This window comes from Carassius auratus, chromosome 28 (assembly GCF_003368295.1).
Source record: "Carassius auratus strain Wakin chromosome 28, ASM336829v1, whole genome shotgun sequence".
NCBI lineage: Eukaryota > Metazoa > Chordata > Actinopteri > Cypriniformes > Cyprinidae > Carassius > Carassius auratus.
The window spans coordinates 17783704-17795904 of NC_039270.1; positions in this window are offsets into that span (position 1 = coordinate 17783704).

Consider the following 12201-nt stretch of genomic DNA (forward strand, 5'->3'; position numbering starts at 1 on the left):
AAAACCGCACCGAGCCGTCCGTTTTGGGCACCAAAACTATCGGGCTCGCCCAATCACTGTGGGACTCCTCGATTACTCCCATCCCCAGCATTGCCTCTTATTCAGTCTGAACCAGCTTTTTTTGTGATCAGGTAATCTCTATATCCGGCTGCGAACCACCACGCCCGGCTTTGTCTCAATATGGTGCTGAATCAGATCAGTACGACCAGGTAGGGGCGAAAACACGTCTGCAAACTCTACCTATAACCGCCCAATGTCAGATTGAGGTGGTAGATTTGCTGTGAGTCTCCTCTATCTGTTTGTACTACTACATGATTGAGATCTCCTATCCACCATGTGACCTCAAAGGGTCCTTGCCACTTTGCTAATAATTTGGAGCTAGAGGTTGGGAGTAACACAAGCACTTTATCTCCCGGTGCAAATTCTCGTAACTGAGCCCCCCGGTTTTATAGCTGGCTTTGCTTGTCCTGGGCCTGGAGCAAATTTTCCATAGAGAGCCGCCCCAGTGTATGGAGTTTTGCTCGCAGGTCCAGGACATATTGTATTTCGTTCTTACTTTCCGAATTTCCGTCCTCCGAATTTTCCTTCAGGACGTCGATCACCCCCCACGGCTGGTGTCCATTTAAGAAGCTCGAAGGGGCAAAACCACGTGGTGGCTTGGGGGACCTCGCGCAAAGCGAATAAGAGGGATTCTAACCATCAGACCCAATTTTCCGCGGCTTCTTGTACGAACTTACGAATCATGGTTTTCAATGTGCGAATAAATTGTTTGACCAGTCCGTTTGTTTGTGTGTGATAGACACTGGTACGTACCGCTTTAATGCCCAACAATTCGTACAGTTTGCTTAACGTAAATGACACAAATGCGGTGCCCTGGTCCGTGAGAATCTCTTTTGGGATTCCCACGCAGGATATTAAATGAAACAGGGCATCCGCCACACTCTTTGCCGAGATGTTGCGGAGCGCCACCGCCTCAGGATATCGGGTTGCGTAATCCACTATGAATAACGCAAATTGATGTCCCCATGCCGATCACTCTAATGGCCCGATGAGGTTCATACCAATTCGTTCGAAGGGGGCCTGCACTAGAGGAATAGGCCGCAATGGCGCTTTTGGGGTGGCCGGTGGGTTTACCAACTGACATTCTCTACAAGACACGCACCACCTGCGCACGTTCTCGTGAATGCCCGGCCAAAAGAATCGGGTCATTAGACGATTTAGTGTCTCTGTCACTCCTAAGTGCCCTGCCATAGGATTACAATGTGCCATCTGGAAAAGCATTGGAAAAGCATTTGAAAAGCTTTTTTCTTAGCGTCGCAGGTCACTCGATACAACCGGTCCTTAATTATGGCAAAATATGGATGGGAGAGCGCATGGTCAGGGTGGACAATCTGCCCATCGATGGCACGGACCTGCTCAAAAGCATGTTTGAGGGTCTCATCCTGGGACTGTTCCAGAGGAAAGTAATCACGGCTGGAAAAGTTTAGCCTTGCCTGGCCACTCGGTTCCCCTGAGACCGCCCTGCTGGGTCCTGGCACAGATTCACCCACCTGCACGCTCGCACCCCCCTCCAGCCGTCTCTCTTCACACAAGGCATCCACTGTTAAACACCCCAATAACTGCTCAAATGATGGCCAATTAGTTCCCAAAATTAGCGGATGCTGGAAGCTCGGACTAACAGCCACCTCCACATTATGCTTTTGGCCTCTAAATTGGATGGCTGTGGCCTTTACGGGGTATTCCACTATATCCCCGTGCACACACCTTCCCTTAACCATGCGGCCCGTATCCAATGCCCCAGTTTGTATGAGGCTTTGATGGATGGAGGCTGATGAATCCACCAAGACCTGATAGGTACCCCTCTTAATACGCACAGGTATTTGGTACAACCCGGCTTGATCGTGGGCAGCCTGTGGGTCTTCCAGGATCCGGACCAATGCCCCCACCTCAATTACCAGGCACCGATCCACGAAATGGCCCAGATCCCTGCAATGGCAGCAGGCCGGCCCAGGCCTCCCCGCCTCCATAGTGACCGGAAGTGGGTCAGGCGATTGGCATGGGGTAGCAGCAGGAGTCTCCTAGGACCCCTCTCAGCACGGCGATCCCATTCTCCAGGTCGGGTCTCGCGCCCCAGCTGCTGGCTCCATCCCCGACCTCCAGCGGGGGGGCGGCCCTCGGTGACCCAGCCCAACAGGACCTAGGGAGAGGGATGGGTTTCGGGGCAGGGGAAGAGAGAGAGAGAGAGAGAAAGATGGTAGGGGCTCGCCGACCCGGGAACACGCCGCCAGTTGGATGGCCAGATCCAGTGACGCTGGGCGGTGGCACTGGACCCACTGGGCGGTCCTCTTTGGGAGACAGGTGATGAACTGCTCCAGTACCACCTTGCTGATGATGGTATCAGCATCGCTTCCTCCGGCCAACAGCCAGTTGTGGCACGAGTTCCGGAGCTGCTGTGCCGAGACAAAGGGTCGGCCCACTTCGGTCAGTTCCAGCGACCGGAAGCGCTGACGGTGTTGTTAGAGGCAGAGGCCGACCCTCTGAAGAATGGCTTATTTTAAATCGGCATACACCAGGAGGTTCGGGACAGGCAGATGTTGGGCAGCCTTTTGGGCCTCCCCAACAGCAGTGGGATGGCACGGACCAGTTGTCTGTCGGCCACCCGTATTCCTCGGCTGTTTTTCGAAACAGATCAAGGAACGCTTCTGGATCATCTGTTGGCCCCATCTTCATGAGAGGTATGTGGGGGGCCGGGCTAGCGCTGTGGGAGGCCGACCCCGTCCAACCCTCCCGGTTCAGCAAGCTCCGGAACAGCTCGCGGTCCACCTGCATCATGGCCAGAAACCAGTGTTCTTGGTTGGCCCATAAGTCGAGCAGGGCTTGGTGTTGTTCCTGATGCAGGCCCGCGAGCAATGTTATGACCTCTGCAAATGGCGATCCCAATGGTCCTGACGGAGTTTGCATGGCGGAATTGTTCTACTTCCTCCCGGGTTTCGGCACCAGTGTAACCAAATTCGTTCATGTGGAGAGGAAGGAGACTGAGGTCGGCGTGCTGAGACTCATGAGAAACTTTATTCACAAAATAAATAAAAAATAAACAATTGCGCCACATTTGCATGCACGTGGCAATATATCTGTAATTCGCACTACTGTAGTCTTCGTCTCTGGGTTTGCAGCTCGGCAGTTTCTTACTCCCACGATTCTCCAGCTCTCTCTCAACTCGCCGGTCCTGAGCTGGCCTAAATACCGGTTCCCCATGCCAATCACTGCAAAGAGAGCCAGGTGTTAATCATAACACATAACACAAAAGTAAATTACACATAACACAAAAGTAAATTACAGTCTATTTAAACATTTTTACCTGAAAAATTTACTACTTTAACAAACACATTGGATATTTTTTATCAACAAAATGTACCTTTGATTTTAGGGTAATTATTTAAATTAAATTAAATAAAATGTATGCATTTAGCAGACGCTTTTATCCAAAGCGACTTACAGTGCATTCAGGCTATCAAGTTTTACCTATCATGTGTTCCTGGGGAATCGAACCCCCAACCTTGCACTTGATAGCTCTACCAATTGAGCCACAGGAACACTTACTTGTTTGTGAAGTTATGGTATTTCGGTAAAAAAAAAAAACTGTATGAAATACGGTTATACATATATGCTTCATCAGCGTTCAAAGATGTGTGTTTTGTTAAAACGATGTAAAAACACCCACACCGGTTTTTGATTTTTAAACATGCAGTGCTCATGTTTATCTAACGAAGTCAAAGCCTTTTGGAATATCCTCTCAACTTTTAATGGTAGTGTACACCCCGTGGCTTGCATCAGCACTGGTCAATGCGTTGATTTCAATAAAGTAAAGCACTAGCTTAAGATTTTCCCCAGCGTTTAGCCGTCACATCACTAGCTCCACCCTTGTGCCATAGCATTTGACCGGAAGAGAGAATGAGTTGTTTTGAGGGGGTTAACGTTTTGATTAAACATTACGAGGGCACAAAAAAAGTTCACAGATAAATTATTTATTATAAAGACTGGCAGCATTCCATTAAAAAATATAAGAATTTTACATTTTGATTTCATGGTGTTTGGATTGAGATTTATTTGGAAATGCATTCCAAGTATAGAGTGTAAATAGCATTTCTCTCTTCTTCTTTTTTCTCCAGGAACCAGAAGAAAAAAAAACAGAATCTGTCAAAGTTCTTGCCATGGCTTGCCATTTTTTATAGATATTTAAAGGAATGTAGAAATGAAGAACTTTGACAGATTTTAGATCTACATGTCAGCCACAGAAGCCCTACACCACATACATTATCAAGAGACCCATCAAATCCAGGTATTTTGTTTTTGTACTATGTATGTATCCTAGTCTATTCTAATGATTTGTTAAGACTGAAAAACATCACCTGAAATCCATATTGCCACATGTGCCAGGTAACAATAAATTAAATGGTGATTCATTTTCAAACTCCATCGCACAGGTAACAGATTGTCTTTCAAATGTGATTAGTTGCTTTACACTCCAAATTAAAATGGCACAAAATAAAATCACCGATAAACTGGAGTAAGGTATCACACCTTTTATGTCTCCCAAGATCTATTAATGTAGAATGTTTCAGTGCAAAACGAAAAGGGGGGCCTTCTCTCTCTGCTTCAAAGCAAGGCACCAGGGATACTCGAAGAACACAAAAAACTGGAACAATTAAATTAGAGTCAAGGAGTCTTATTGTCAAAGTATGCATCAGTGACCTAATAATGGAAAACACAGAAATAAACTCTGACCTGGTCTTTGCCCTGTCTGATGGCAGCGTTGACATGGCAGTTAAATTTCAAGCCTGGTTGTAGTTCAATTTATGTGGATTTTGCTCTTCTCTGTCGCCCCTTTTACCCATCAAGTGCCGAAAAGCTTGCTTTAGCAAAGCATATCATCACTACGTTCCCATCTTTAAGGGTTCAGGGTTGAAGTAACATCTAAGGATTCCTAAAATTATCTGAAAAAACGGCAACACTTTGTAATAAGGTTCATTAGTTAACAATTACTTAATGTATTATCTAACAATAAGCAATACATTTGTTAAAATATTTACTAATCTTTGTTAACATTTGTTAATAAAAGTACAACTCTTGTTAGTTCAAGTTAGCTCAGTTCTATTAAAGATTACTAATACATTAAAGTAAAAATTGTTTTGAAATTAATGTTAACTAAGAATAATAAATGCTTTACAAGTACTGTTCATGTTAGCGAACTCATTTAACTGATGTTTAAAAATGGAAACTTATTGTAAAGTTTTAGCGAAAAAATGTTTGTTGCATTGCCTTACTGATCTCATGTGGAATTTTGTCTCATGATGCATTTTCATCTTATTCCATCTGACTTTTTGATGCATATTAGGAATTTAAGAAATTAAAATCTAACGCATGGCTTCTATGTTCACACTTACGTTATTGTCAATATTCTGAAGAAAAAAGAACATTATTGTGAATTTATTATCATTAATATAGTACACTCACCTAAAGGATTATTAGGAACACCATACTAATACTGTGTTTGACCCCCTTTCGCCTTCAGAACTGCCTTAATTCTACGTGGCATTGATTCAACAAGGTGCTGAAAGCATTCTTTAGAAATGGATGTTGATGTTGATGTTACCTAACGTGTTCCCTGAGAATCGAACCCACAACCTTGCACTGCTAACACAGTGCTCTTTATATAATTTTTATTATTCATTATGTTATATTAATAAGGAAAATGTCACCTTTTTTCAGTGACTCACACAATCCGTTAAATAATTAACAATTATTTACATTTGGTGCGAATGTATGTACTTTTATGGAAATTCACACTTCTAAAGAAAATTTTGAAATTACTGTAACATTATACTGCAATTTCTCTGTAAAAAGACGTTTCTTATTTTAAACAGTGTAGGATGTAACTGTTCAGTGTTTCAATTTTTATATTCAGCTATAATTCTATACTATATATTTTGATTTCCTATAATTATTTCCTAGTATTTGATAAATGCATTTATAACTACTGAAGACAGAGAGCGTATGGGTATTATATTACCGTGAGGCTCAGTGGATCTCTCCTGTGTGTCATTAGCTTGAAAGCCCTTTTCCACCCCCGTTTATCTGAGCCATGACTATGCAGGACTGCAGGTTTAAGATCATATGATATCCTTAAAAGAACCGCAATCTGACTGTACAAAATTCCCTGCCTCACGCATGCGTGAGCCGAACTTGTCCAGACTTGTCTGGTGCATGCGCAAAAGTTTTCAGTTAGACGCTACTGTCCAGCATAATAGTTTGATACGGAGTTTCCCTGGCTTTATTCCTTTAAAGTCTGTTTTTCCTTTGTGTGGTATTGCTGAGCGTTTATAACTCCGTAAGTAATAATATTTATTATCAGAGTAGATGTGTTTCAGAGTGTGTCATAGCATAATTCAGTTTATTTTACCTCAGGAAAATAATTGCATCGATATAAGTACCATAGATGTAATCCTCACGTATATGACAAATTCATTTGTTTATTTGAAATCAAAGATGCTTATTTATTTGTATAAGAGCATTGCTTGTCATATGTGTCAATGTAAATATTTATTTAGTCTCTGACCAGCATTTTAATAATTATTACAATGAGCACAGCGGAGCGCTAGAACAGCGGGCGCACACACAGTGTAATTTGACACCACTTGTAAGCAGCAGCAGTCCCGGTCTGATAATAAAGCTGCATCAAGTGTTCAAATGTGAAAATAAGCTCTTGTTTATTTTGTTTACTATTTCATCAGACAATTAGCTCTATGTAGAGTTCCTATATCATACAGTATATTGTTTTATCTTTGCATCTGTCATTTCTCATTTCATATTATAACGTATAGGGGTAAGTCGTGGCCTAATGGTTAGAGGGTTGGACTCCCAATCGAAGGGTTGTGAGTTCTAGTCTCGGGCCGGACGGAATTGTGGGTGGGGGGAATGCATGTACAGTTCTCTCTCCACCTTCAATACCACGACTTAGGTGCCCTTGAGCAAGGCATCGAACCCCCAACTGCTCCCCGGGCGCCGCAGCATAAATGGCTGCCCACTGCTCCGGGTGTGTGCTCACAGTGTGTGTGTGTGTGTTCACTGCTCTGTGTGTGTGCATTTCGGATGGGTTAAATGCAGAGCACAAATTCTGAGTATGGGTCACCATACTTGGCTGAATGTCACTTCACTTTCACTATAGGCTGGCAGTATTTTCCTCAGGGAAAGAAAGTGATTTCCTGATGCTCAAGAAAGGGTTGGACAGCGTCCTTGGCCCACACAGACATTTAACAGAGGACCAGAAGTATCAAGTGATTTTGGTATGTCAACAGCCCATATCCTTACACCAGTGCCATGCAGGCTCTTGAACAGAGATACGGTCAACCAAGACAGTTAATTCAGAGCGAGCTTAGAGCAATCCTTAATGCTCCAGCTATTCGATCAGGTGGTGCACAGGGTTTTGAGGACTTTGCAGCAGCTGTTAACACACTTGTGGGCATGTTGAACACTATGGAAGGGCCATCTAGATACGAGCTGCAGTGTGGTTCCCACGTTGACACTTTACTGACCAAACTTCCTGTCAGTTACAGAGACTCATTCATAGAATACTGTCTCAACCATCACATCATCGTGAGTGGCAGTTCTAGAACTTATACATTGTCAGAATTTTCTGAGTGGCTGGAAAGGAAGTCCCAGGCCATTCAGATATCTCGGCGGGTAACAGGGCCAGTTCAACCAGAACCCTTTCGGCGAGAACAGAAATTCATTCCTCACTCTAAAGCCAAGTCAGCCACAATTCTCACAGGCAGTGAACAACCTCAAGCCATTAATTTGCCCTCTAGCTCATCCACATGATCTAAAATGGCAGCTACAGCTAAAAAGCAGGATCGCTTTAAGCCCTTTTGTCCCTTATGCAACAACCATGAACATTACCTCAATGCTTGTGCAGCTTTTTGCAGGTTGAACCACACTCAAAAGGGGAAGCTGGGTAAAGGACCACAATAAATGCTGGAGGTGTGGACGAGGTCACAAACCAGACAGCTGTACTCTTAAGAGAGCGTGTTTTACATGTGGGGGACTCCACCTGCCCGTTCTACATGAAGTTGCAGTTGCTGTGGAGAATCAGAGCATACTAACGGTGAGCACAACTAATTCTCAAGTTTACTTGGATCAAACCAGTCACTCAGGCAGAGTCATGCTGAAAGTAGTTCCAGTGAGACTTCGCAGCGGCAAAAGGTTTCTGGACACTCATGCAGTGCTGGACGACGGGTCTGAAAAAACAATCATACTACCTGCAGCAGCCAAACATCTGCATTTAGAAGGACCTGAGGAAGTGCTGGCTCTTAGAACAATAAGACACGACCTTGTTCACCTGAGAGGTACCACTGTCTCCTTTGAGGTATCAGCTCTTTCACACCTGAATGTAAAACACCAGATTCATAAGGCTTTCACAGCTGCAGATCTTAATCTTGCTGAGCAGTCTTTTCCAGTAGACACGCTGAAGAGGAGATATGGACACCTCAGGGACATTCCTTTACAACGCTCCACCAAAGTACAGCCTCTGCTGCTCATAGGATCAGATTATCCGCAGCTGATTACACCAAACTGCCCAATTCGTATGGGTCCGCTTGGTAGCCCTATAGCAGTACACACGCAGCTTGGCTGGACAGTGCAAGGACCAACAACCTTTTTCCAGCAACCCTCAAACATAAGCTCATGCCTTCACACCACATTCCTTTCACCTACACAAGAGTTACGTCAACATGTGGAGCGATTGTGGCAGCTTGAAATACTGCCATCAAGAAACGAAAAAAGAAGTAGTCCGTTCCAAACAAGATAAAGCTGCACTTGCCATGTTGGAACAGAAAACGGTACAAGTAACAGTTGATGGTGTTAATCGCTACGCTACTCCACTGCTGCGAAAAGTGGATGCACACAAATTTCAGGCATGACCAAATGCTGTCATGGCTCTTTTAAGAGCCACAGAACGCCGCTTGATTAAGGACACTAACCTGGCAAATGTGTATAACAAGGAGATTCACAAACTTGAAGAGGCTGGCTATGCAGTCCGAATAACCAGTGCAGAAGCAGCCAATTCCACTGAGTCATGGTTTGTTCCTCACCACATTGTGCACCACAATGGCAAAGACCGTGTGGTGTTTAATTGCTCTTTCAGCCATCTGCAGACAAACCTAAATGACAATCTACTGCCTGGTCCCACCCTTGGTCCACCACTGCTTGGAGTCCTGCTTAGATTCAGAGAGTATGCTGTTGCCATAAGTGGAGACATACAAGCTATATCAGAGACAACACTGAGGGCAATGAAGAGGTAGTTGAGTCTATCCAGCAGTCTTTCTATGTGGACAACTGCTTACAGTCACTTCAGTGTCAGCATCAGGCTAAGAAACTCATTGACAAAATGAGAACATTGTTGAATACTGGTGGGTTTGACATAAGGCTAGCAATGTTCCTGATGTGATTGCTCACCTACCCTCCGAAGCAAAATCAGAGGGCTGTGAACTGTGGTTGTCAGCTAATAAAACTGATCTGCAAGAGTCAGCACTTGGATTGATGTGGCACTGTTCACAAGACACTTTCAGTTACAAACACAGACCTGTCTCTACGAATGGTGAAACCTCAATGAGAACTGTTTATCGCATCCTGGCAAGCCAGTATGATCCACTCGGATACATCATACCCTTTATTACAAGGGCCAAAATTCTGGTTCAAACGTTATGGAAGAGGGTTGAAAGCTGGGATGAACCTCTACCAGCTGATCTCCTTTCAGAATGGCAGGCATGGGAAGAAGAGCTTCCAGACCTACAAAGAATAACAATACCTAGGTGTTACACATGCAACAACACCTCCTCAACTCTCGATATACACGTCTTCTGTGATGCTTCAGAGAAAGCATATGGCTCTGTGGCATATTTACGGGCAGAAATGGATGACTCTATCCAAGTTGTGTTTATCATGGCGAGGTCACGCGTGGCACCTAAGAAGCAACTCTCTGTGCCACGCCTTGAACTCTATGCAGCATTGTCTGGGGCTCAGCTTGCCAAAACACTGAACTCCGAACTTACTCTCAACATCAGACAGACAGTCATGTGGTCAGACTCAACCACCGTGTTACACTGGATAAAGTCTGAGTCATGCACCTACAAAGTTTTCGTAGGCACACGAATTGCAGAGATTCAAGACCTCGTTGGATGTGAAAACTGGAACTATGTAGATTCAGACAACAACCCTGCTGACGATATAGAATTTTTGCATCAGTCTCCAGACCACTGGCCTATCCACCCCTCAGTGCCAGTGGAAGACTCAGATGAACTCCGCAAATCCAAATTCTGCGGTAATGTCTCAATCAATCATACCTCTTTACCTAATGTAGATAACTGCAAATCATGGGACGACCTTATCATGACCACATATGAGTTTCTGCATGGTGCTGCAGCACCCCCTATGTCTGCCACGGAACGCATAGAGACTGAAATGGCTGTACTCAAACGTGCACAGACTGAAAGCTTTCCTGATGAAGTGCATGCCCTTCAAGCCAACAAACCTGTGCATTCAAACAGTCGACTAAGTTCCCTTGCTCCAGCATTAGACCCTGATCTAGGACTGATTAGAGTTGGTGGTAGATTGCGGAAAGCTGCAACACTACCAGAGGATGCACTTCACCCTATTGTGCTGGCACCAGAACACCCCATAACCAAACTGTTAATCCTAGATTTTTATAACCGCCTGATGCATGCAGGTCCTGAAAGAGTCTTCGCTGAGTTAAGACGAACCTATTGGGTTCTCAGAGGCCGTCAGATGGTCAAAAAGCACCAGAGACAATGTGCTGAATGTAGGAAATGGTGTGGCAAGCCTGTTATACCTAAAATGGCAGACAAACCAGTTTCTTGTCTGAGGATTAATTAGCCTCCATTCTGGTCGACAGGGATGGACTGTTTTGGTCCCTACATGATCAAAATTGGCAGACGGCAGGAAAAGAGATGGGGCATAATATTTAAATGTCTCACTACAAGGTTTGTACATCTCGACTTGTTATGCAGCATGGATGCAGATTCCTTTTTATTAGCCCTCAGACGCTTCATAGCAAGAAGAGGAAAGCCCTTTGAACTTATCTGCGACAGGGGCACACACTTCAGAGGGGGAGAGCATGAGCTCTCTGAAGCTTTCGCAGAAATGGAACCATCCCTCCGAGAGCAGCTAGCCAACCAAAAAATTTCCTTCAGATTCAACCCACCGCACGCGCCTCACTTTGGAGGAGTATGGGAGAGGGAAATTAAATCTGTCAAGGCTTCCCTCCAAGTTGTCCTGAAAGATCATACCTTCTCAGAGGAAGTCCTGAGTACAGTGTTGATCGAGGTGGAGGGTATCTTAAATTCAAAGCCCCTGGTGTATGTATCGTCTGATATAGCGGATCCAGACCTGATTACCCCCAATTTGCTGCTTATGGGGCGGCAAGATGCTTCCCTACCTCAGGCGGTCTATGGACCCAGTAATCTGCTTGGACGGCGTCGCTATAGACACAGCCAAGTGATCGCCGATCACTTCTGGACCCAGTTCCTCAGAAACTATCTACCAAGTCTTCAACTTCGACAGAAGTGGCAGAACATCACACCAAATCTAGCAGTCGATCAGGTTGTATTGATTGCAGATTCCCAACTTCCCAGAGCCCAGTGGCCTGTCGGAAAGATAACCAGAGTCCTACCAAGTGATGATGGTGCAATCAGAGCTGCTGAAGTGGACATTAAAGGCAACACATACATCCGCCCTGTGGCCAAAATGATTGTGCTACCAGAAATGCCTGAAGATTAGCTTGTAGCACCAGTCGATAAGCTGGACATTTTGTGGAGTTACAAATTTCCTGTGTAAATTTGTGGGGCGGCTGTACAAAATTCCCTGCCTCACGCATGCGCGAGCCGAACTTGTCCAGACTTGTCTGGTGCATGCGCAAAAGTTTTCAGTTAGACGCTACTGTCCAGCATAATAGTTTGATACGGAGTTTCCCTGGCTTTATTCCTTTAAAGTCTGTTTTTCTTTTGTGTGGTATTGCTGTGCGTTTATAACTCCGTAAGTAATAATATTTATCATCAGAGTAGATGTGTTTCAGAGTGTGTCATAGCGTAATTCAGTTTATTTTACCTCAGGAAAATAATTGCATCGATA